The following is a 26,780-nucleotide window of genomic DNA, read 5'->3' on the forward strand; positions in this document are numbered from 1 at the left end:
AATAAAAAGAGATTATCAGGCCCAACAACCTATTGCCTGTCTCAGTATCTCACTCTGTCTTTTACAGCGTATTTTCACCTTAGGTTTGTTTAATGCAAAAAGTATTATGTTCAGAGTTCCCGTCGTGGCGCAGTGGTTAATGAATCCGACTAGGAACCATGAGGTTTCGGGTTGGATCCCTGGCCTTGCTCAGTGGGTTAAGGATCTGGCGTTGCCGTGAGCTGTGGTGTAGGTCGCAGACGTGGCTTGGATCCCATGTTGATGTGGCTCTGGAGTAGGCTGGCGGCTACAGCTCCGATTAGACCCCTAGCCTGGGAACCCCCATATGCCATGGGAGCGGCCCAAAAAATGGCAAAAAGACAAAAAAAAAAATATTATGTTCAAGGTAGCTCTAGGCAATTAAATGTACATTTTTAGATCAGACTAAGCATTCTCATTGTGGCACATTGGAAAATAATGGACCTGTTATTTAAAATAATTTCTTAATCCCTTAAAATGGGGCATGAGAGTTTAAATTTAGATGGGCCATTTTGAGAAACAGTACGTAAAATATAGACAGTTAAAGAGTCATGATTCTGTACCTCAAAACGTGGGAATTCATTTATTATTTTGAAATTGTATTGTTATGGTGTTAACTAAAGCAGGTGCTTCAGTCTGGATGACTCATGATGCTTGGCCTTTCTCTCACTATAACTCCCCGTTAATCCGTTCCTCTATGTGTAGGGAGAATAATGGCCTCCCCTTCTCATGTTCATGTCTTAATCCCTAGAATTTATGAATATGTTATGTTACATGGCAAGGGAGAACCAAGGCTTCAGATGAATTAAGTTTGCTAATAAGAAGGGGAGATTATCCTGTATTATCCTGGCGAGCCCAACATTATCACACGTGTTCTTATAAAGGCTCGGGAAAGACAGAAGTATCAGCATCAGAGTGATGAGATGTGAGAAAGACTGGAGCAGCTGTTGCTAGTTTGCTTCATGATTCCATCTCTTAGTCAATATATGACTATCTTTTGTTAATTTAATAAATAATATTAATAACAAAACCCTAGGAACCCACCATAAACCAAAGAATCAATTACATGTATTACTGTTAATGACATGGATTACATGTGTACTTTTAGTTAAAGTACCTATGCATGTTTCCCTATTTTTGTTGTTCCTTCACTGAAAGGACCACTGTTTAATTTGTTAAATTTGTGTATACATTGGAGTTCCTGCTGTGGTGCAGCCGGATCGTGGCATTGTGGGAGCTCTGGGATCCAGGCTCAATCCCTGGCCTAGCTCAGTGAGTCAAGGATCCAGCATTGCCGCAGCTGCAGCTTAGGTCGCAACCACAGCTAGGATCTGATCCCTGGCTATGAACTCCATATGCCATGGGGCAGCCAAAAAAGAAAAAAATTGTGTACATTTAGGTAATTCTTTATATTCCTATTTCCCACATTTGTATTTCCTTAAATGCATATAACAGGTATATCTGTATTTATCTAGTTATGTATGATCACCTATCATCTGGTTACTTAACTAAATATAGTAAATAACCCTTTTAATGTTGCTACTCATATGTATACTGGCATATACAATATATATTTTAGATTGTAATAAAAATTTTTTAAAGTGTGTCATGCTGTATATAACTTCAAGTATTTGTTTTGTCACTAAGAAGATGACTTACGTACTTTTTTAAAGATTTGTCCATGTTGTTTCAAATAGCTGTACTTAATTTGTTCACTTAATTTTATATTATTCTATTATTGTTGCTATACCAAAATTTATCTATCTCTTCACCCATTAATAGGCATTAGGTTTATGAGCTGCACGTAAATTGTATTTCAGAGCATTTTAAAAACATGTAATTATAAAATATTTCACATATACTCTATAAATTATATAAATATATGCCAATTATGTTAGTATATATGTAATATGTTTACTGGTTTTAAGTCTCCATTTATTTAAGTTTATATATATTTAAGTTTATATATCCAAGGTTTTAAGTTTCATGGGACTATTCATGTTTTCTAGTGCCTCTGTGTCTGTTTAGAGAAGTTGCATTTCATAAAAAATTGTCCAAGTCATGTAAATTTTCATTTTTTGGATAAATTTATTCACAGTATCACCTCCTTATGGTGTTTTTAATTTCTCTTGTATCTTTAGTTATGAAATGATTTTCTTGCTTCATATTATTTGCCTCTTCTGTTTTTATTTAATCCATTTTCCATCAAAAAATGTTTATGTTGATCTTATCAAATTTACTTTGTTTATTGCTTATTACATTAATGTCTTTCTTTCACTTTCTTAGGAATTATTCTGACATTTCTCTCGCTTTTTTTTTTTTTTTTTTTTTTTTTTTTGTCTTTTTGCCTTTTCTAGGGTCGCTTCCTTGGTGTATGGAGGTTCCCAGGCTAAGGGTCTAATCGGAGATCTAGCCACCGGCCTTCGCCAGAACCACAGCAACTCGGGATCCGAGCCACATCTGCAACCTACACCACAGCTCACAGCAACGCTGGATCCTTAACCCCCTGAGCAAGGCCAGGGACTGAACCCACAACCTCATGGTTCCTAGTCAGATTCGTCAATCGCTGAGCCATGACAGGAGCTCCTTCTCTAACTTTTTTAAGTTCCTTGGCTTTTACTCTTTCTTTTTTGCTGGTTAGTAATTAAAGATACACATTCCCTTATGTATAATCATACATTTCAGTCCTTGTTATTAACCTGTGTTTTCTAATGAACGGATGATATCTGTATTTTTAGATCCACATATTATTTTCAGTATTTTGGGGAGCAAAACTTGCCACCCTGAAATGTCTCTTTAGCATGCAGATTGTTTTGAGCTGCTGAAAATAATCAAGGTCCAGTAGAGGTAAGAAGAAATTCTGTCTTCACCCTCAGAGCCTAAATAATGTATATAGAGGACCTATTCTGGTAAAGGGGGAATTGGCATAGTGAACTGTGATACGACATGAGCTAGTGTCGACTGGGAGGGGCTTTGCTGTCTGTTGGGAAAAGTTCCTCTGAGTCCTTTGTCTCTTCCTGGCGCAGCAATCATTTGTTTGCCTAACATTGGCCTTTCTAAATTCAATTGCCTTCCTCCACTTTGAAGTCCCAAACTGCTTCCTCCAACATCTTTTTCTTTGGCTAAAGATGATATCTGAAGTGAGCATTTTGGCTGTTGTGGTGAGTTACTGATTTTCTGGGTCCTTCCCATGTAGACATGTTGTTAAATTTTTGTTTCATTTTCTTCTTTTTCTTTTTTTGTTTGTTTTTTATTGTTTTTCTTCCATTTTTTTTTATTTAATGATTTTTATTTTCTCCTGTTATTTCCTCATGTCAGGTTTTAGACCAGCTAGGAGAACCTAGAAAGGTAGAGGACAACGTCTTCCTCCCGGATGTTATCTTAGTCAGACAGTGTACATCTTAGGATACAAATAATTGGAAATTTGTTGAGACTTTGTGATACATTGAATGGCATTGGAGGGATGGAGCAGCTCTGATTAGTTTTGTGTTGTAAATATGTTCATTATACTTGTGTTTTTAAACTAGTTCGTTCTTGTTGATAAAATGTTTAAACATACTCATACGCAAAAGCATAAAACTTGTGTTTCTAATGCTACATTCTATTGATTTTTAATGCAATTATCTATCCACTGTCTAAAAATATATATTATTTTCTAATCATTTTTGTTCTGTTCTTTTTTCAGCTATATAATTTGAAGAAGTTATTATTTGCAAGGCAGTGTAATGATTTTATAATGTTCCTGGTTAATTGAAATTTTATTCACATCATAGCAACCTTTATTCTTATATTGATTTTTAAAAGTTTAATTCATATTTTCTGTTGATGTTTTAGATGTCTCTTTTTAGTTAGGATACATTTATATATATTTTTTATTTTTTTCACTCTTTGTCTGTAATGGGATAATTTACCAAGTACAGTATTTTTGGTGGTAACTGATATGGTGGTTTTTATGATATGGTTGTTTTTATTTCTCTCAAGATAGTATTTCCTACTATTTTCATAGTATTTATTTGCTAATTTTCTTTCTGTTTTATTGAGATTTTATTTTCCTATATTCTTTTTCACATATCATAAATTTAAATATTTTTAGAATTACCTGTAACATTTAATTTGAAATTAATCATTATCTTTATTGTCTTAATCTGTACAAAATACTTAACTCCCTGTAAGTAAAAAAACCTCCCTCTTATTTATATGTTGTTATTGTTCAGTTATTTAGTTCCATTATTTTAACCACATAGTTTAGAAATTCATCTTAATATTTCATTCAGGTAAATCTCTTATTAGTGTAGCTCCTATGTTCATCACATGTTTTTATATCCTCCCTTCTGCTTGTATTTTCCTGAAATAAGTACCTTTTCTTTTGAAATGTGTACTTTAAAGACAACTTTAATGGCATTTTGGAAATTCATTTCTTTGTAGCATTTATTTGCATTGTCTTTTTTGTAGCACTTACTGGATGTATTTTTTAACACATATTATTAAAAGAGTATTTTGCGGTTTTTAGACAGATTTTTTTTTTCATTCTTAATATATTGAAAATACCAATACACAGTTTTCTGCCTTTTTTTTTTGGTTGTTGTTGCTATTTTTGTTTAGATAACCTAAATGACGAGTTGTTTTTTTGGAAGTAAAGTGGGTCCTTCTTGTGTCTGCTTTTAAGGTATTTGCTTTCATTTTAGAAGAATATTTCACAGTGATATGCCAAACACAGATTTATTTTTACTCATTCTACTTCATACTTGTGACTCTGATATTGTGATGTAATAAGAAGTATAATTTAATCTTTATTCACTATTCCTGGAACAGCTATTAAGCTATGAAGATGAAAGGAGCATCCTCTGTAATTTATGAGCCCCTTTTATTATGTTAGGTAATTTTTGTAAATCCCCTAAATAATCCCAGAATGGGGCTGACTGCCAAGGGAAACAGAAGTATAATCAGAGGGTTGGAAATTTCAGCTCTACCCCCAACCTCCAGGAAGAGGAAGGGGGTGGAGTTTGAGTTAAGCACTACAGTCCAGTGACCAGTCATTCCTGTGCAATGACAACTCCATCCCCGGGGGCTTGGTGAGCACATGGAGGGGCCAGGAGGGTGGCACACCCAGAAAGGGTATGGAAATGCCGCACCTCTTCCCCATACCTTGCCCTGTACATGTCTTCCATCTGGGCTTTCCTGAGTTGAATCCTTTTATAATAAGCCGTAACCTAGTAGTTAAACTGTTTTTCCAAACTGTGAGCATTTCTGAAACTGGGAGAAAACGTCTCAGAACTTGGTAAGGTATAGGTTCTGTCTCAGAGCAGAGGGAATTTAGTGAGAGGCAGAGTGACAGGTAAGGAAAGAGCTTATCGGCATAGGATGCTTGGGAGAAATACAAGCAGGCAGGCAAGAGGATGTCGTGCCCTGAGAATTTAGTGGGTGCAGTTTTATAATCAGAGGGAGGATAGGGAAGGGAAGAAGACCACTTTCTCCTTCATTCTTGAGGAGATGTCAAACATCCATCATCAGCTCCTCTCCATGTCAGGCAGAGTTTTCTTGTCCTACATGGTCAAACGGGACTATCGGGGTACAGTGGAAATGATCAAAAGAACAATAGCATGCACTAAAATATGGTAAATCATCTCTAGTTTCAGTATAGTGTCACCTATTTCTATAGTTTTGTTACTAGTGTGTGTAGAGAAGCATGTCCCAGGAATCATTAACTTACTGGCCTCACTGGGCACGATGGGGGTCCCATTCCACCAGTTCTATTGTTTGGGGGTGTGTCTCATGCTTCTACTCCATGGTTTCGTTGCTAAGCAAGCCTGCTTGGTTTTGTTTTTAAGAAAGCCTGCTTTCTTGAGTGATCATTAACTTCCAGGGGTCTTCCATATTTTTTTTATATTAACAGCCCCCTAGTGAGATTAACTGTTTAGTCACCTACTTTGTCCCTATCAGTTCTAGTAAATTATCAAGTCCAGGGAAGGGGTCAGGGAAGCCTTGATTTCTGGCTGATTAGTCAGAAGCACATGTATGACTTGGAACCTTCAGAATGACATCTCAAGTGGGAATCTTCTTCTTTCACAGCTCTTAACCTGTGAAATCTGATGCTAACTCCAGGTACATAGAATCAGAATTAAATTAATTGTAGAACACATTTTAGTGTCAAAAGTGTGGGTAGTGGAGCAGAAGTTGATTTTTTTTTTTTTTTAGCTTATAAAGAGTTATTTACCTTTGGTTGGTATCAGAGTAGTGAGATTTACTAAAATATTACTATCTTATGGAAATTTATGGTTTGGGAAGAGAAAGAATGAGAGGCTGAGGGATATGAAATCTTTGATGTCTGGATGGCTACTATAAATGCAGAAACAAATAGTCTCACCCATTATCTTGTTATAACAGAGAGTTAGGTCTCAACTCACTGACATTGTGCCCTGGGGGAAATTCAGGATGAAGAAAAGCAGGATGAAGCATTTTGGTTTTGGTTTTGTATTTTTTAGCTTTTTTTTTTAAGGGCCACACTCTCGGCATATGGAAGTTCCCAGGCTAGGGGTCAAATGGGAGCTGCAGCTGCCAGCCTACACCACAGCCACAGCAACACAGGATGGGAGCCGTGTCTGTGACCTACATCACAGCTCACGGCAATGCCAGATCCTTAACCCATTGAGTGAGGCTGGGGATCAAACCTGTGTCCTCATGGATACTAGTCAGATTCATTTCCACTGTGCCACAATGGTAACTCCCTATTTTGTTTTCGTTTGTTTTTTATATTTAATGATTTTTTTTGCCATTATAGCTTGTTTCCAGTGTTCTCTCAATTTTCTACTGTACGGCAAGGTGACCCAATCACACATACACGTATACCTTCCTTTTTCTCACATTATCATGCCCCTTCATAAGTGACTAGATATAGTTCCCAGTGCTACACAGCAGGATCTCATTGCTTATCCCTTCCAAAGGCAATAGTCTGCATGTATTAACCCCAAATTCTCAGTCCCTCCTACTTCCTCCCCCTCCCTCATGGCAACCACAAGTCTGTTCTCCATCCACGATTTTCTTTTCTGTGGAAACTTCATTTGTGCCCTATATCAGATTCCAGATATCAGGGAGATCATATGGTGTTTGTCTCTCTCTTTCTGACTTACTTCACTCAGTATGAGAGTCTCTAGTTCCATCCATGTTGCTGCAAATGGCATTCTTTTGTTCTTTTTATGGCTGAGTAGTATTCCATTGTGTATATGTACCACATCTTACTAATCCATTCATCTGTCGATGGACATTTAGGGTATTTCCATGTCTTGGCTATTGTGACTAGTGCTGCAATGAACATGCGGGTGCATGTGTCTTTTTCAAGGAGAGTTTCGTCTGGATATATGCCCGAGAGTGGGATTACTGGATCATATGGTGGTTCTATATTTAGTTTCCCCAGGTACCTCCATACTGTTTTCCATAGTGGTTATACCAATTTATGTTCCCACCAACAATGCAGGAGGGAGGAACTCCCTGTTTTGTATTTTAGACATAAGGACCCTAGATAGTTAGATACATATTTAAGGAAGAATTTCAGTGATTCCGTATTCTTGCATATTCCTGTACGTAGAAAAGCACCAAAATTATTAACTTGACATTATTTGTTTGTTGTGATTAGCAGTCATCTTTTGCCAAGATGTATGCTTGAGTAAATGTATTTCCCATGAAAAAGTTCATATGTGTGCTAACTCCTCCCCTCCCTCTTCAGAGCCGTTCCTCAGAGCTGCTGAGAGGTGGTATTCTAGACTATATTACTTAGCAAGGTCCCCCAGTAAAACCGAAACTCACTACTCTTACATCATGGATTTTTTTCCAGTGGACGTGACCTATAGTTTTCTACTTGGAAGGTAGAAAACCATACCATGATCAGTTACTAAAGGTTCCATTACCAATGGAATTTAGAAAATAGCAGTAGGCTCTATTCCTGAGACGATGGCTCATAAGATACATACAGAAATACAAAATAATAAGAAGCATGCTAAACATACAGTCTTTTGGTTATTGTTACTCATAAGAGCTAAAATGAAAATAAAAGAAAGTGCTGGGTGGCCTTGATGCTGGAAGAAGCTCAGACTTCAGTCAGTCTGAGTTTCAGTGATTAGCCTCAAAGACATCCATAAAAGGAAAAATATGCCTGGATGTTATTACCTCTAAGCTCTCTGATCACCAAGAAGGAAGTCGTTGCAGGGGAAGGGAAAAACCAGGAAATTATTGAAACCAAGGAGGAGAGTGTGAGGGAGTTTTTTCATTTTATAGATGATTTATAGATGATCTGTTTCCTGCAGAAACTTTACAAATGGATTATGAGAGTAAATACCTTAGGGTCAGTGCCTTTTGCTTTGAATTCTACAAAATGAAAGAGCTTGTTCGGGTTGATGTAGGATGTCCCACTCACAAGTGAACAATTACAGATAGCTGTATGTGATTCAAACCCACAGAAGGTTATTCCAGAGGGAACATCAGTCTGTTAGAATGGATACAAACCACCATACAAAGCTGCTGATATGCCCTGTATGCAAACCTTGTGGGACTGGCTTTATGATGACCAGGATATTCACCCACTGAATATACCTGTTACCCAGATGATGGTAAATACTGTGGTTAAGGAGGTCCTTTTTATGTGGGCCTCCCACATAATCTTACCACTGCAAAACCAAGGGACAGCTCTGGGCCTGATGGAGTTTGCTGTCTTCTCCCTGTAATACCCAGGAAAGGAATCTCTCCTCTCCTGCTTATTGCAGATGGTAATAAAAACATCAAGTTAATTGACAAGATGATGCAGAATGGCCAAGGGGATAGTCAAGAGACTGGTCTTAGCAGGATGGAAACGTTTAAATGATTACTAAAAAATAAAGTGAATAAGTACTGATAGGAGTGAAACAAAGAGGAAACAGAAAAGGAGAGTTACAGGGCTTGTCTCAGAAGCGGGGAAATCTTTGGATGCTCGTTCAGGAGGGGTGAGTAAAACACACACTGGTAGGATTACTCTAAGGTTTTCCTCCAGCACTACCAAAGGGCCTCCTATTCATTCCCCCACATTAAAGAAACTGGTTTTTTTCACTTCCCCCGAGTTTGGAGAAATTTAAAAACCCAAGAGGCAGAGATTTGAATGACGGAATTAACCTACTATCTCTTGGAGATCTTATGCAGATTAATCAAGATAGAGATGGACAAATGGGTTAGGGGTCCTCAGCTTGATCCTCTCTCTGCTCAGGAGCCCCAACCTTTAACACAAGGTCACAAGATCACAAGATTTACTTTTATTTTTATTCATTTTAACTTTAATATTTTATTTCTAAAATTGTATTTTTTCCAAATAGCCATGCCTATATCTAATAGTTTTTTTTTAATGCCAGATATGTGTTTTTATTGCCTTCTTTATTTTTAAACTCTTTAATTATGAGCAGTATAAATATATCTGTAACTGATGGTTCCAATGTAGGGATTCTTCATGAGTCTGATTCTGTTGTTTGATTTTTCTTCAGACTCTCAGTCATGTTTCCTTCTTGATTTTTCATGATTCTGTTGGTGAAGTCATATTCATTGTTACTTTACATGTTGAAAACTATAAAACTTGGTTTAAGGGTGATGGATTGATAGAGAGCTTCTTCTGGTTCTGTGAAACACATGAAAGCACTAGCCACATGGTGCTACTTTAATTTCATATCAAAGTTCGTGATTACTTGCGCCATAAAATGTAGTGCAGCTTAAATCCTGTGTAAAGCCAGCTGGAGTTACGAATTCTCAGAGGTGGCACATCTCCCAAGGGAGGACTCTCATTTAGTTTTTACCCTTTCGTTGAAGGGACATATCTTTGGGAACTCAGTTTTATGCTTGATCACTCTACACTTAAGCAGTCCCCAAAACTGCATGCTCAGGTGTTGCTGTGTTGTTCCCTGTGGAAAATTAAAACATACAAACAAAAAGGAAACCTCAGAATCCCTTGAGATCTTCAAATCCACTCAGAGTAGCTGTTGGCTTTTGCTCACTTGCATATTCTAGATTGGTCTTTATCTTCCTCTTTTTGTCCAATGATTGTCCTTTCTTCCTTGCAAATCTAGTCACCTATTTAAAAGTATATGCATTTCTTCATTATATCAAGCATTTCATAGGAGATAGATTTGCAGTAAATAAACTATAAGCTTTGGGGGAATTTTGTCAGCTATGTTTCACAAAGTAAGAAAAAAAAAAAAGTTTAATTTAGTGACTTAAAAAAAATGGGCCATTTTTCTGTCTCAGATTTCCATGGTCAGTAGTTTGAGCCGAGCTCTCCTGGGAAGTTCTAAGCAGTTCTTCTGATGTGTCAGTGATCCCTCAAAAAGAGAATAACCTTGTTATTGATTTGTGTCATTTTGCTCTTCCTGTGACATTTACGCCACCCTTTTTAATTATTAAATAGTCAGTATTAGGTCCTGCCGTATATCACAGGGAACGATGCCCAATCACTTGTGATGGAACATGATGGCAGATAATATGAGAAAAAGAACTTATATGTGTATGTATGTGTATAACTGAGTCACTTTGCTGTACAGCAGAAATTGACGTAACATTGTAGATTTATAATAAATATAAAATGTTTTTAAATGTTTAAATAATATTTATAATGAAATGTTTTTAAAAAATAAAAAATAAAATAGTCATTATTAGTCACTTAATGACCTTGAAATAATAATATATATTTCTGAAACTAAATCTTTATAAGGGATAGATGAATAAAATTATCACTGTATTATTATTTTAATTAATGTTGATATATATGTATATATTTTATATAACTTTTAACTGAAAAATATGTATTTTAAATATTCATGAGAATCTGTTCTCAGAATTTATCAGATTACAAACCCTGAATAAACATATATGATAAGCACTAGTGAAAATAAAGGAAATGATAAATTCGCAATTCAGCATGAGTATTAATTTTTTTTTTTTTTTTTTTTTTGTCTATTTAGGGCCACACTGTGGCATATGGAGGTTCCCAGGCTAGGGGTGGAATTGGAGCATAGCTGCCGGCCTACACCACAGCCACAGCAACATGGATCCGAGGTGCATCTTTGACCTACCCCACAACTCATGGCAATGCTGGGTCCATAACCCACTGAGTGAGGCCAGGGGTCAAACCTATATCCTCATGGATACTAGTCAGATTCGTTTCTGCTGAGCCATGATGACGGGAACTCCATACAAGGATTACTTAAGAAAGAGTAAAGGAAAAAGAAGGTTGGAGTCAAGAATGGCTCCAAAGAAATCTCAAATTAGTGATAATTTTACTTCTCTTAAACTGAGAAGTTTTTATCTAAAAGCTTATTGTGTGTTTTATGATAAACTATAGCACTGCAGTACTGTGCAGCAATAGGATACTGATTTTGTTCTCAATAAATGTTACTGAATCAAGTGGGTAGCCATATTTAAAAGCTGAATTCTTGTCCTCTAAGTCAAGCCTCCATTCAAACAGAAACCAGTTCCAGTAGGATTATTGATACTGAAACCAAACAGAACCCCAGGAGCCTTCCTGGGGAAAAACACCCCTGCCCATGTCACCCACTTGTTTGCGGAAAAACTTTAGCCTCCTAGGTCGTCTCTGAATTCCAAGGAGCAAATTTAATCAGAGAGATGAGAAACTGTAGACGCAAAGGAAAACAATAAGCAAGACAAAATAATAATAATTTAGCCATAAAATAAAGTCAAGGACTTGAGTTCCTTTCAGAAAGGGCTGTCGATATATTGAGACACATCCACTAGCTGCTCAGCAGAAATGTATCTCACTAGCATCAGCGAGGACGCAGGTTTGATCCCTGGCCTGTTTTCCTTGCTTAGCCCTGCAATAGATGCTGTGCTTTCATTCACTATCACCCAGTGTCGGTAGGCTGGCTTTGTGTATCAGGTAAACTGACCCAAGTTTGGTTCAGTAACAATGTAATTGTTAAGAGGAAAGTAATAGTGTTGCTCAGGAAATGTAAAATAATGTTTTCATGACCTTCGGTAGGTACCTTTTAAAATAAATTTTAATTGACAGTTATTCCCCTTTTTTTTTCTAATGTTTAAACATTTATTATAAATAGATTTTTGATTTATTTTGCTTTAATGCTCATGAGTAGATTTCCTGATTGAAGTTTGCTAATATTAACGCATTTGGGGGCATTACTAAATGATAATGTATGAAGGGTCAGGTGGAATGATACGGCGGACTAGGAAATTGAAAGGGGACTTCAACAAGCCTAAGAATAGATTCTAGAGGAAAAAAAAAGTGTGTCATGTAATAGTTGTGTTGCATGCATCCAAAAACAGGGATAGTTTGGTGGTCGAGGTGGAACACACAATATATAGGATAGTTGGCCACACTAAACTCAGACTGTGATTCTATAATTTCCAGAACCAAAATACTTGATAACTTCAACAAAGTGTATGTTCTCTTTCCATGATTAGAAACTACATTAATCTTATCAAACTATTAGTGTCTTATTGCTGCTGTTAACAATTTACCAAAATTTGTGGCTCAACATAACAAAAACTTACATAGTTTTGTAAGCCAGAAGCTAGAAAATTATCCACCGGGCTAAAATCAAGGTGTTGGCAGATTGGTACCTTCTGCAGCTCTATAAGAAAACTATCTATTTTTTGTGTTTTCCACCTCTTAGAGGCCACATGCAGCCCCTTCCTTTGTCTTCAAAGTATGTCACTCTGATCTCCGCTTCCATCAGTACATCAGCATGTCTTCCGGCTGTGACTTCTCCTGAGTTCCTCTTATAAAAGATTGTTGTGATTATATCAGCCCATCCAATAATGCAGGATAATTCTAGGTAACCCATCCAGAGAACTATAATCATGCCTAAGTCCATCTTACCATAGAAGGTAACATTCAGGTTCATGAGACCAGGGATTAGGACGGAGACATTTGTGGGGACTGGTGTGTGGAGGAAGAGAGGAGTATTCAGCCTACCATACCAGCAGTCAGTCTCATATTGCAAATGGAAAACTAAGACGTATTGTTCCTGAAAGTGGGGTCTGGCTGCTCACTGATCAAAAGCCAATAGTTGAGAGGCAGGGTTGGTAGAAATGAAAGTATGCATTATTTTGGAGGCTGGAAAGTGAGGGAGAGGGCAGATTTATGTCCAAAGTCCAATTCCTCCACTAACAAGCAGCGAGCAAGAGCTTTTAGAGGGGAGTTTCAGGGGTGTATAGGGGGAAAGAGGGGCTACATACAGAAACAGCTCAGTCAGCTCTGACAGTCATCTTGAAAGTGGTCTGGCCGTGGTCTGATCAGCATCATCTTGGCTGTTTTGAAAACTGTAAATCTTTAGTTCCAGGGTGAGTTTGTTCCCGTTTCCTTGGGGACAGTTCTTGGATTTTGGCAGCTTCTGTCATGGCTTCAGTTTGGTCATCATGTACATAATTTCTGCTGCATCCTAGGGGTTTCAGAATCTGCAAGACAGCTCAGAGGATGTGGCTGAGAATGTTATCTATAGCCTTTGAGAAGGAACTAAATAAAGGTCCTTGATTTTGTTAAATGACTAAATTATTATTTTGCCCTATTTGACTATTTTCCTCTGTCTCTGCATTTTACCACTCCTCTGATTAAATTTATTCCTTGACTAAATTTTTCTATAGACAAAGGCAGGCTAAGGTCATGATGGAGAGTGAAGAGGGGGTCTGTCCTCGGATGGTCCTTTAAGGTCCTGCTTGATTTCAGTAGCGTGTGTGTGTGTGTTGGATTTTGGTCCAACTTTAGTCTTAGTCAACATGAGAAGTTTCAGCATCCTCATCTCTGCAAACTAAAAAAAATTGTGAAATTTCTGAAAGTGTCTTTAAAACTTGTGGAGTAGGAGTTCCCGTCGTGGCGCAGTGGTTAATGAATCCGACTAGGAACCATGAGGTTGCGGGTTCGGTCCCTGCCCTTGCTCAGTGGGTTAACGATCCGGCGTTGCCGTGAGCTGTGGTGTAGGTTGCAGATGCGGCTCGGATCCCGCGTTGCTGTGGCTCTGGTGTAGGCCGGTGGCTACAGCTCCGATTCGACCCCTAGCCTGGGAACCTCCATATGCCGCGGGAGCGGCCCAAGAAATAGCAACAACAGCAACAACAACAACAAAAGACAAAAAGACCAAAAAAAAAAAAAAAAAAAAAAAAACTTGTGGAGTAATTATCTTGGTATATGAACACAGGAATAATTCTGTAAGAACAAATAATATTTTAAATATAATTTCCCTTCACTGCTAACAGCTCATAGATTATCTGTTCCCTTCTTAAAACCATCTAAAAATAGCTTAAAAGTATTAAAATGGAAAACAAACAATAAGAAGTCAATGAAAATGGCAAGGAGAATGAAGGATTTGGTTATAAATAGGTGATAAAATAGGTGTTATTCACTTTCATTAAAATAGGGATTTCAAAGGCAGCATCCATAAAACCATTATTTAATTTAAACATTTAAAGTCATAATTGAATTTGGAAAGCATTTTGGGGACTTCGAAGAGTACTGCGTCAGAAAAGTTAAGAAAAGAAAGTTACAGTGAGCATTCAGGATTCAGTAATTTCACTAACAAAGCCATACTAAATTTAACCAAATCTCTAAAGCATTCTAATTACAGGTCCTAAGAGAACAATCTACCATATCAGAAAGTAAGTTTTGAAGGCAGTAAAAGAGAATAACCTAGGGATAAATTTAAAATAATTAAATTCTCAAGATCTGTGTTTGAACAATTATAAAACCATATTTCAGGATTTACAGATACTTAAATAAAGGAAAAACAGTATCACCTAGAATTGGACAACTCAGTCATATTGAGAAAAAGAATGTATATATGTGTGTGTGACTGGGTCAATTTGCTGTACAGCAGAAAATTAACAGAATATTGTAAACCAACTCTAATGGAAAAAATAAAAATCATTTAAAAGGAAAAAGAGAAGAAAACTCAGCCATAAAGATTTCATCTCCCTAAATGAACCTATAAATTCAGAAAGACTTTAATTAAAACTTTTAGGGGATCTTTGAAAGTTGAGGAAAATATAGCCACTATTCATCTAGACAATGAAAAAGTAAGAAGAGATTGAGCAAATACTTCAAAGTGACAGAGTGACATTTTCCTACCGGATATTTACACATGATGTTCAGCATGCTGTACATTTGCAGAAATAAAATGACAAATCATAGTACAAAGGCATTCAAAGCATACTCAGCAATACCTAGAAATGTAGTGCCTGTAAAGTGTAATTTCCAACCATTAGGCATATAGATTTTTCCAGTGTCCACAGTGCAATTGAGAGGAGAGCAATACCAGCATCAAGCCTTATAGTAAAATATATTCCATCTGGAATAAACATTGAAATGTTAGTAAACTACAAAATTGCAACAAAAAATGATGTTTGTATAAATGGAGGAAACCCATTTTTATGCAAGGAAAAAAGCCAAAACCAAGGACAAATAATGTGGTTGTTTGAACATGTATAGCTTATATCATATAAATATAGGAAAATGTATTTTAAATATGAAAAATCTAGTGGGATATACTTCCAATATTTATAACATGATTAGATAGCGTCACATTGTCTTAGATTTAGTAATCTTCTGTATTTTTTCATCAAAAGCATATAAAGCTAGATTGATGATTTATTTCTGGGTCGATTTGATTTGTCCGATGGAGAATGTCTGTATTCAGCTTTATTGCAAAGCTAATCATGACAGTAATTAATATATTGGAAATGCATCATTGAGCTAGCCTGTCAAAAAATTAATTACCTTAAAGTAGTTCGTGTATTAATGGGCAGGAGGGTCTGGGAAACATTTTGTGACTCATAGAAAGGCAAGAGCAGCAAACTGTCCAGAACTCCAGAGGAAATCAAATGTTTTGCAGTTAAACAACACTTGAGCACTCAATAGTATTTATTTAATCAAATTAAAATTGTGATGATTTCCTTGTTTAAAAGCTCAGAAAAATATTAACTGTGACAGGTTGAATTTTAGTACTTATAATAAGTGTATGTAAAGTAACAATTTTGGAAGATAAATAATTCCAAAACAATTCCATTGGTGATCCTTAAGAGAATTTTGAGAATGTTTTGTCCTCTACTTTGCAGCAATAATTATCTTGATAATAATGTCTGCTTAACATCCATCCTGAGGTTATCTCTGACGTATCCAAAAATAAAACTTTGGTTATTAATTATGAATATAAACAAAATGAGAATAATTATTTGATCAGATAATAAATTTTAATCTAATTAATTTAAAGTTATTTTAAATAAATGGACAGTTAGTTCAGATTATTTAATGAGCTTAAATTAATGTAAATAAATTTGAACAGAGACTGCCAGGGAAAGAAAGATACAGAACCTTGACTGTTTCAAGGACACAAGAGGCCACTGTTGTACATTATAGCCAACACCAACCATCCACAATTAACTGCTCTTGTGTTTTCTGTCAGCATAGATGATATTTATGTTTTCTTATACTTTTCACATATATTGAATCCTTCTTTTACATAGTTTCCTTTGGCCATTTCTCTATCTTTGAAATTCGTCTATGTGATTGCCTATGTTAGTATTTTCTGATTCCATTATTTTAATATACTACAGTTAAATTTATTCTATTTACTACTCATGAACATTTTGGTTAGGTCTAGCTTTTGGCAACTATGAGTAGTTTTCTTTGTCTCTTCCTTGGTTTCTGTTTTTAAAATTTTCTTTGCACATATACACTCCTTTGCCTTGTATATAAATTTATACAGAAATAGAATTACCAGGTTGTAGCATACAATATGTGCCATTTTATTAGTAATGAGAAACTGCTTTAATACAGCCAAGCATTCCGAGGTGATTTTGCAATTATTCATTCCCATGAAAAATGTTTAAAGTTCACTCACTTTCAGTGAAACTGGGAATTTTTACTTCTTTAATTTTCTCTGTTCCTCTAGGCTTCTAGTGGTAACTTACTGTGGTTTTAATCTGCATCATATCCATGATATCTGATGATACAGAGCAAATGTTCTTATTCATTTCATCTATTTGGTTACATTTTACAAAGCGTTTGTTCACTTTTGCCTTTTTTCCGATTTTTTTCTTTCTCATTCCTTTATTGATGTAATTATATATTCCAGGTGTGAATTGTATGTCAGAAGTTGATTCTATATCAAATATCGTGAACATTTTCTCCCATTCTGTGATTTCCCTTATTTATCCTCTGCTTTTGAACAATAGAAGTTCTTCGTTGTAATTAATTTCAGTGAATTAATCAAGTTAAGCTTGATGTTTTGTTGAATCTTGTTAAAATAGTCTTCACCTATTACAAAGCCATGTAACAGTCTGTGATTTATATTACCAACGACTTCTAATCTGTACAAAATTGTGTCGATTGTTTTTCCCCTGTGCCTCCCTGGAAATGCAGTAGAAAACCGAAAGAGAAGTCTGAACAGCTGGGTAAGAGAGGTGAACTGATTTGAGACACCAGGACCAGAGGAACAGCACCACAGTAGGGCATCTTATCGTTTCCCCTCCTCGAAATGGAAAGGCAGCCAGGTCTAGTGTTTTCTGACTCCTAACAGAAGGCACCTTAGTGGAGTCGTTCCATTTCTGTTCATTCCTTTCCACCCCGAGTCCCTCTGACATCATCGGGTGTGCCTGGCCTGCCTAACACCATGGCAGGAGGAGTGAATCGAGAACGCAGCTAACGATAAGCAGCCAGAAAAGCAGTCTCCATCCCTTCTTACTGAGACATGCAAAGGCAGACAGACCAAGAAGGCAGTGGAGCCCAGCTACAGTCAATGGCCTGAGCTTGAAAGCCTTTTTAATCTCGCTGTTCTGACTCTCCTCTTCTGCTCAAGATACACCACCCGGACACTTGGTGTGTGTGTTGGTGAGGGAACTCCGGAGAGAGATCCCACCATTACCTCCCCTCTTCGAGACACCTTGTCAGCCAACTCGAGGAACTTCTGTTGCTCCCCAAGGCACCATCAGTAGGGACCTGTGGGAATCACAATGGCACCAGATATGCTAAATAGGCCAGAGTAGTTCTGTAAAGATCCTGAAGATTAAATTGCCATTGGGACCACGGTCCTCAAACTAGGTCAGCACTAAACTGCTGAACTTGAACAGGGTGACCATCTGCTAATATAAAATGTTGCAGTGTAACTAAGAGAGTCCTAACACAGTAGACCAGGTGTGTGTGATACAGCTTAAAAAAAATCATCTGTCAGGAGTTCCCGTTGTGGCTCAGCATGTTAAGAACCCAGCTAGTATCCGTGAGGATGCAGGTTGGATCCCTGGCCTCCCTCAGTGGTTGAGGATCTGGAGTTGCCGCAAGTTGCAGTGTAGGTCGCAGATGGCAGCTTGGATCTGGAGTTGCTGTGGCTGTGGCATAAGCTGGTGGCTGCAGCTCTGATGCAGACCCTAGCCTAGGAACTTCCATATGCCATGGATGCAGCTCCCAACCCCCAAAATAATCACCTCAAAAGCAAAAACTTAATTTAAATAAAACAAAAGAGAATTATGTAAGTATTGATATCACTAATTAGTAAGTATTTACTAATTGATGAAGTAAATGCGTCTGTGATGCTCACATTGTGGAAATACCTTGTTTTGTTTGGTGATGCATAACCCATATCCTTGACTGTGTTTCAATGGGTAGATGCTATTTCTACTGGTAATTTTTGCATTTAATTTCATCTACTTATGCAAACATTGGGTATGCTAGCTCATTTTTCTTAACTGATACACTAATCCCAGTTAATCCTAAAATATAACACAAGTCTTTTTCTATGGGCTCATTGACATCCCAAGACGCAGCAGTTTCCGTATGTGGCCTTATAATTTTAACACCTACTATTTTCATACTTTGTTACTCTCATTTAACATACTCAGCTTTAAGTTCTTGTATGAACTCCAGCTATCTTTCTTTGCTTCCTTCTTTTTCCCTCCATAAATATGTCCCTTTGCCATACTGCTCTTTTTTTTCCTACATAGAGCCTTCATATGCGATCTTAATATAGCATATATAGGTTATATAAAATACATAGGTTATATATATATGTATGCAAAATTATTTGGCAAAATGTTTGGAAGTGTGGACTCTAAGTTGGTTAAACTCCCTGCGTTTAAATCCCAGTTTTATCTCTGTAACCTTTGGCAGGTTTATTAATGTCCCTGGTTTCTTCATCTATTAAAAAAAAGAGTAATATGTCTGCCTTGGACACAAGAGAGGTAAAGAATTTGGGTTAATGTCTAGCAAAGAGTAGATTATCAATATATACTTGACCTTTGAACAACATGGGTTTGAACTGTCTGGGTCCACTCATGCACAGCTTTTTTTTCAGCGTACGGTAGTACTACATGATCTGTGGTTGGTTGAATCTGTGGATGCAAAACCACAGATAGGGAGGATTGACTGTGGGACTTGAACATCTATTGGTTCGGTGCTCTATGTTGTTCAAGGGTCAACTGTATCAGTAAGTATTACTCTTCACAATCTACTGATGTTGCCATGGCTGTATTATATCAATCTGGGTGGATAATCAGCACTTTGCCTTTCTTCATGGCTGAGTCATTTTAAACTCAAAACATTCGCTATAAAATTATTCTGCCAACTCCTCCTACAGATATGAAATTTCTGTCATTGAGATCTGCATATGATTAGCGTTTTGGATTATAATTTCAATTATCGTACTCATTTGAACCATATACACATTCATTCAAAGGATTGACAGTCATCTTTTGTAATCTCATATCTATTATTCCATTAAAATAAACGCATAACCATTCCCTGACCAAATATGTCCATAATATATATATATAAGGTATTTCAACTTGACACGAAAGAATTCGCTATTCCCATCATTCGAAATTACCCAATCATAATATGTCCAGATAGAGCTATTTTAATTTGAAGTCATAAAAACAACCACTTTTTCATTTTGTTTGCTAGTGTTTGTAAACTTGTCATAAAACTCACTTTATTTTGGGAGTCCCCGTTTTGGTGCAGCAGAAACAAATCCGACTAGTATCCATGAAGATGCAGGTTGGATCCCTGGCCTTGCTCAGTCAGTCAGGCATCCAGCGTTGCTGTGAATTGTGCTGTAGGTTATGGATGCGGTTTGGATCCCACGTTGCTCTGGCGGTGGTGTAGGCTGGCAGCCATAGCGCCAATTTGACCCCAGCCTGGGGACTGTGATAGGCCATCTTCAGCCCTAAAAAGCAAAACCAACCAAACAAAGAAACAAAAACCAGACAAAAACAAAAAAACTCACTTTATTTTGTCACTTTTTAGATGTCAATAATTGTGGATCTGCTTTATAAAATATGGCTAAGTGTATATTTACATTAGCTATAATCAAATAAAAATAAATTAATTTTCTCAGTTTCATTAACTATATTTTACGTGTTTGGCAGACACATACAAATATATTGTACTATATATTGGAAAGCATGTATATAGAAAATTTTTATTTTCATAAAAAGTTCTATTAAATTGTATGGTGTTTGTGGGAGAAGGGCAGCTCTCTGCTGGGAGAGATTTTTTAGCCATCCCGGTGGGCTCTTAGCTCTAGGGGTGCATGGCTCAAAGAGATGTGGATATTTAATGGAATAGCACAAATTTATATTTTTGCAAATTTTAAAATTTTTAATGCTTTGGGTGAAAGCATTTTATGAATGCATAATTTTTTTGTAACAAAACAAAAAGGGTAAGAAATACTATGTTATTAGATTTATAGACTTGGATTTAAAATGTTTCAAAAATATAATACTGGATAGAATAAAATATTTAAAATTTAGTGGTGACTGTTAAGGGGCTTTAATATGTTTTAAAATAAGATTAGATGGCAACAGATATACTTAATAACAGAACAGTGGAAAATGATGTCAGGATCTGGTTGTATCAGTTGTTGGGAAGTTTAATGAGTCAATCATTTAAAGTAGATGCTAAAATGGCAGACGTAATCTTGTTTGCATTAATGTAGTATAAACAACATCACAGAAAATAATCACCTAACAGTAATCCATGTTGCATAAAACAACCCCAAGAGGGTTTTGCATATTAATAGGAAACACGCCGTTGATCTTTTAAGCGCTGAACTTCCCACACACCAGAATTCATAGTAAATACTCCACGGCAATGGCGAACTTCAGTCCTGAAGAGCCTTTAGAAGCTAATAGTGCGTGGAGTTCCTGCCTTGGCTCAGCAGTAATGAAATGAACCTGACTGGTATCCATGAGGATGCGGTTCCATCCCTGTCCTTGTTCAGTGGGTTAAGAATCCTCTGTTGCCGCGAGTGTGGTGGAGGCCGGCAGCTGCAGCTCTGATTCATCCCCTAAGACTGGGAACTTCCACATGCCGCGGGTGTGGCCCTGCAAAGACAGAAAGTAATAAGAGCAAACATAGGAGATGATAAATCCGTGTTACACAGACATTCAAAAATAACTACATGCTTAGAAAAGAAAGTTCACGACAAGGTGTGAAAACGTTTCAATTCTTAGCTGCCATCCTTCTCTGCCTCCCCACTTCCTCCCTCCTTCCTTCTGCAGATACCCATCAGTTATGTGGTAGTAACAGCCAGGGGGAGAGACACAACCTGTGAGAAGGAGAATAGATTTACCCTATGTTGTTTCAAATCTCAAAGCTAAGACTATTTCAGGTGTAGATGAGGAAGAACTAAATTATAATGAGTCAAGCTGCCTGTTGTCTCCTGAATTGCGCTGTCATTTGGGGAGATACTTAAAGGCCTCAGATATAACCTTATGTTAACATTGTGTTGTTGATAAAACTTTCATTACTAGTGACATATTAAAATGTAATTTTAATTCATAGTTTACCAAGCATTCATTTATCCCTCATAAGGCAAACATTTTGTTATTTGGTATGAATTTTCTCCCCTTATTTTAGATTTGTTTCTTTTATATAAATTAAAGTCATATTTTATTTATTAAATTAGATAGTAATTTTTCTTTAAGTATATGAGTTTAATCCACAGCCTCACCCATATGTAACTATGATAGATATGTGTAATACTAATTCTGTATCTTATTATTTTATTATATGTTATAATTTCTAGTTCTGTGTGTTGTTTAAATGTTGTACACTGTATTTCTTTCCTTGATTATTTATTTTATAAATTTAATATTAGCAATTCTTATTATAAATTAACTATATTTTATTAAAAAATGGTCTCTCTGAGTTTAGACATTATCTATTAATTCTTTATTAAATGTATATACTTCCTCTCTCTTGATTTATCCCCTGATTTTGTTCTCTTTAATTGTATGATTATTCTGAGTTTTACCTTCATATTCTTAGGCATAATTAAACTCTTTGATTCTTCATTTTTAAATGAACTATTTAATGAGCTGCAGCATGCACACTGCAAAATACCCAAAGCATAAATATCCACCAAGTGTACACATTTGTGTAAATACCATTCAGAATCACTACATCCCCAGCTCTGTTTTTAATATAATATTTTGAAATTATCGTTATTAAGAATAAGCTGAAATGATGTTAAAAGAAGCTATGTGGGTTATGCAATTGAAGCCAACATTGAAAACATTTTTTTGCATTAATTTATCTAGTAACCAACTAGGCAGGCTTCTTGGACTCTGCTCTGAGGCTTCCTTCTCCAAGTACTAGAAATTGGGCAGGGCTATGAGTGCTTGAGGGAGCATGAAATTAATGACCAATTATTTATTTTTAAAATAAAATACCCTAGGATATGCTTCTGTGCTCATTGGGACAGTCAAGTACAACAGATACAACTGATAACTTTGGAAAGGTGATCAGTTCCCTGTGTCCACAATATGATTCAGAAAAAATTATTCCCACTCAGAACCACTCTGTTTGATGTGGTCGTCAGTGGTTGTTTTAATATATTAATTCCATTCTGCATAGTAAAAATATGTTTTGAATTAAAATATATATATTCTAATAATTTAATAAATGTTAAATAATCTAGAACAACTTAAAATATACATACAATGAGTTGGCTGCCTCAGAGCTCTTTTTAAAAAACTGCTTGGCTTAAAAATGAAAGTGAAAAGCAATAAGGTAAAAGCTTTTCACAATACGCCCACATTAATACGTAACCAAAGAGAGAATAAAAATAATGTGTCTATCACCACTTCCATAAATAAGTTGGAGAGAGCACATATAATTGAATACAGTTTTTCTCTCTTTATATAATTAATTCACTCTTCTTGAGGTAATTTGATTTTTGGTTTCTTTTGTCTTACTCTCTAGTTAATATAATAAATTCACCCAGAATGAACTCATTAGTTGGGGATTAGTTTGGGTGTTTTCAAAATTTAAATTAGGCATATGAGACGCAAATTTTAAAATATTTATTGAAATGAATGCATCTTTTACTCAACTTCAGTCTGAAATACATTGGTGTAGGCACTTGTGGTTAGCATCTCAGAATGACGCTAACATTTATTTAAATAATTACCTAATTGTTTTCTTTCACTCACTTAGACTCTAATGCAAGCTATAGCTCGTTTCCTTACCAATGACTGTGCCTGGCACAGAAAAGTTTTCAGATATTTTGGCATGAATTAACGTGTAGACATTGGATTATCTAAATTAATCAACTTCTGATTTATCCAACCTAAATGATGCGTACTGACGGTTGAGGATTGTTTCCAAACCACCACTCTCGACTATTTCATCATCAATAATCTCTGCCCCATTAGTTGGCATGAGCTGATTTCCATCCACTAACTTTGTGCATCAGTTACAACCACAACTCTTACCACTTAAACTTTGCTTTTATGTCCTGACGGTGTTCTTACAGTAATTTGAAAAATCAAGAGTTGACTGACAACGTTAAGTGAACTTCACAATTTATTCAAGAATAACAAGTTAATGTGTTTAATCAATTAGGAAAAATCTTACCTCATTCTTTTGAATGAAGTACATTCTCTCACACCCTTCGCAGTATTCATCTATGTCTTCATGCTAAGTTACATCAAAGATGGCGTCTTTTGGAAATTTCCTTCCCTTTAACGGTAGAACTGTTTCTTCTTTTGAAAAATCAGTCATTCTGTTGTAAAAATTTCATCACTGTCTGTTCTTCTGTATTATAAACAAAGTAATAAAGAAAATCACTCTTCACTTACTGCCCTCTAATAACTGAAATATGATTTGTTCAGTTTAAGCAAGTCATTTGATGTGGTCTTTTTAATCAGTATTTTATTACATCAGATTCTTTAATAGTCACATATATTTTTATTACAAATGAATAAGATTTATTACTGTTTCTGCTTACAATAATTTTCCCATGGAGGGAAATAAATAATGCTTGTGATAATCTATAAATAAGACAAATACTTTGATCTCATAAAGCTTACAATAATTATCTGTAGAATTATTGTCAGAAACATTCTACAAAGGAACTATAAAATAGGGTGTAAGAAAAGTGTGATGGTTATTCATTTATGGAGCATAAAGAATGATGCTCTGATGTGAGCAGTGCATATAAACATGAATGTAAAAGGATAAGAGTCATATGGTATCACAAAAGAGTTAGAGATTGCCTTAAAGGGATAGAAGAAGACTAGAGTCCACAGTAATAACTCAGTATGCATCAGAACTTCCATCAGAACCACATCTCTGAGTGTGCAATCGAATGCCAGAAAAAAAGTGTCTAAGTAAGGAGGAAGAGATCAGTTCTAGAAAGTCCTTAAATTCCCAAGTCGTTTTTGACATTGATGAAGTTATCTCTTTGGGAATTTGAATCAGTCTTAGCCTTTAGTCTATTTTGTTTTGGTTTTAATCATTCATTTCGTTCATTCACTTAGTGATTTGCATTTCCCGTTTGTTGTGTGTTTCCCGTTTCTGTGTATGTTTTCTTTACTAAAGCTGGACAGTGAAGCCTGTTGCCTGAGAGCACATTCACATCACGGTTGCCGTGGACTCTTAACTCAGGTATGTTTAGCTCAAAATGAATTCCAGAATGTTAAAAAGTGTTAGAGGGATTTCGGACTTATTGATCCTTAGCTGACAGGATTTCACAGTCGCCAATTAGGAATTGTGTACAAATGTCTGGCTGTATTTCAGAATCCTTAAAAGTTTCTCATAAGGAGAAAGAAGTTGAAAATCGTTGAGGAGGCAGCACACATTGTCTGCTGCAAACTGGTCCTCATTTGTCACTGTGCAGTGTGAGCAGGTGAGAGAGATGCTCCTACATTGCTCTGGGTTCAAGATAGGTTGATTCATGTAAGACCTTGATAGTTGGGCTCTCAGGATGTGCTGCACACATACTTGCAGTCAGTGTCTGTAGAAATGTGTGTTTATTCCAGATCTCAACAAAACTTTGCCCAAATTTCACTATCTAAGATGATGTTATAAAATAATTTGTATAGTTTTGACTGTCTTTTCACTGAGGAGTGAACTCTCTTCTCGAATCCCCCCACCCCTTGTTTGTTCTTAAATTGACTTCTGGAAAAAGAGTCAGAATAGATGTGCCTTTAATGGTTTATGTTTATCTGAAGGCTTTTCTTCACTTTTAACCATGCTCTGAAAATACTAATATCAAAATATCTAAGTTTTTGATTTCAGCATAATTAGCTTTGGCTGAATTCATATATATGCTAATGATCTTTCTTCACTGTTGACATTGGCTGGTCATTTATCAACGCATTTAATTACACAACAGACAAATATGGAGAAACGAAGAGAGCACTTCAATTAGTGCCATTTTTCTTGAGCTTGTCAAATGTACACATCCCTGTACTGCCAAAAGAATGTCATGGCACCTGTTCCTCAGCCAGGCACTCCCTCCAGCTGTGATTATTCTCTCTCATAGTTATACAGTGATTCATCATCAGTATAAAAAAGCTATTGCAAAAGAGAAATTCTCACTTTGGGAATCTACTTTGATGTTAATCCAGAGAGAGCAAGCCCTTATGCTCAATTATAAAAGACTTGCTGGGGTTGGGCTTAGACTTCTCAGTGTAAGGTGGGCTAAAATGAAGTTACATGAATGTAAACACCTTATGTTTATTTTTTTACTATGAAATTGTCAAATGAAATATTAATGATTTAGCCTTTTGATGTAGTATATTTTTTCTCTTTCCTCACTAAAAATATCATTATCTTTTGCTTTAGGCAAATATAAAAAAAACTAATGAGAGAAAAGTAAAATTAACTTCTAGCACTCATGTCTGAAATGATTGATCCATTGAGGCTAAAGCATGCAAGTGCCCTAAAATTTTTCACTATGTTTTAAAGTATAAAAAAATAGTGTTTTTCACTTTCCTAGTTATGCATCATCTGTATAATCTTCTCACCTCCTTAATTTTAAGTTTTTTAGGCAGCAGACATTAATTACAAACATTGTATATGCTGTGGATGTACTGACAGTAAAAATACAAAGGTAGCCTATTACCTGGATTCACTGAGCTTGTATTATAGTGAGAGAGACAACAAGGTAAATAAAAAATTCTAATATAGTGCCATGAGGGAGGTCTTAATGGTTTATTCAGGATGATTAAGATAAAAATCATATATTCTTCATATGGTGTTATTACTGTATTCTTAAATAAGCAATTAGAAATTTCAGTAAGTGGTACAATGGCGTATTTTACACATCTTATTTAAAAAACTAATTTCTCCTATTCTCTTTCCTTCTCCTTTAAAGATCCTCAGATTAGTAAACAAAAGCCTTAATTGAGCCAGTTATTCAAAGAGTGTTCCTTAATTGTCATAGCTTACACTTATGCAGATAAGGCAAAGCATAAATATTATAATTACTACTTACTTAAAGTACAAGGACAAA

General features: G+C 36.0%; 1 long non-coding RNA gene across 5 annotated transcripts in view; it reads left to right on the top strand.

Annotated features, from left to right (window-relative positions):
- LOC102167499 (uncharacterized) overlaps positions 1–26,780 on the top strand; it is a 320,434-nt gene that overhangs the window by 148,644 nt on the left and 145,010 nt on the right. For 3 of the 5 annotated variants that reach the window (XR_014817275.1, XR_014817277.1, XR_014817274.1), the window contains one exon: positions 24,863–24,928. The exons of the other annotated variants lie outside the window; for them this stretch is intronic. This is a non-coding gene — a long non-coding RNA (uncharacterized LOC102167499). The remainder of the gene's footprint in view (positions 1–24,862; positions 24,929–26,780) is intronic. 5 annotated transcript variants of the gene reach the window in all.

Source organism: Sus scrofa, chromosome 10 (assembly GCF_054392235.1).
Source record: "Sus scrofa isolate SSC_HxYL_T2T_F1_AM1 chromosome 10, Sscrofa_HxYL_maternal_Yorkshire_Landrace_v2.0, whole genome shotgun sequence".
Lineage (NCBI taxonomy): Eukaryota > Metazoa > Chordata > Mammalia > Artiodactyla > Suidae > Sus > Sus scrofa.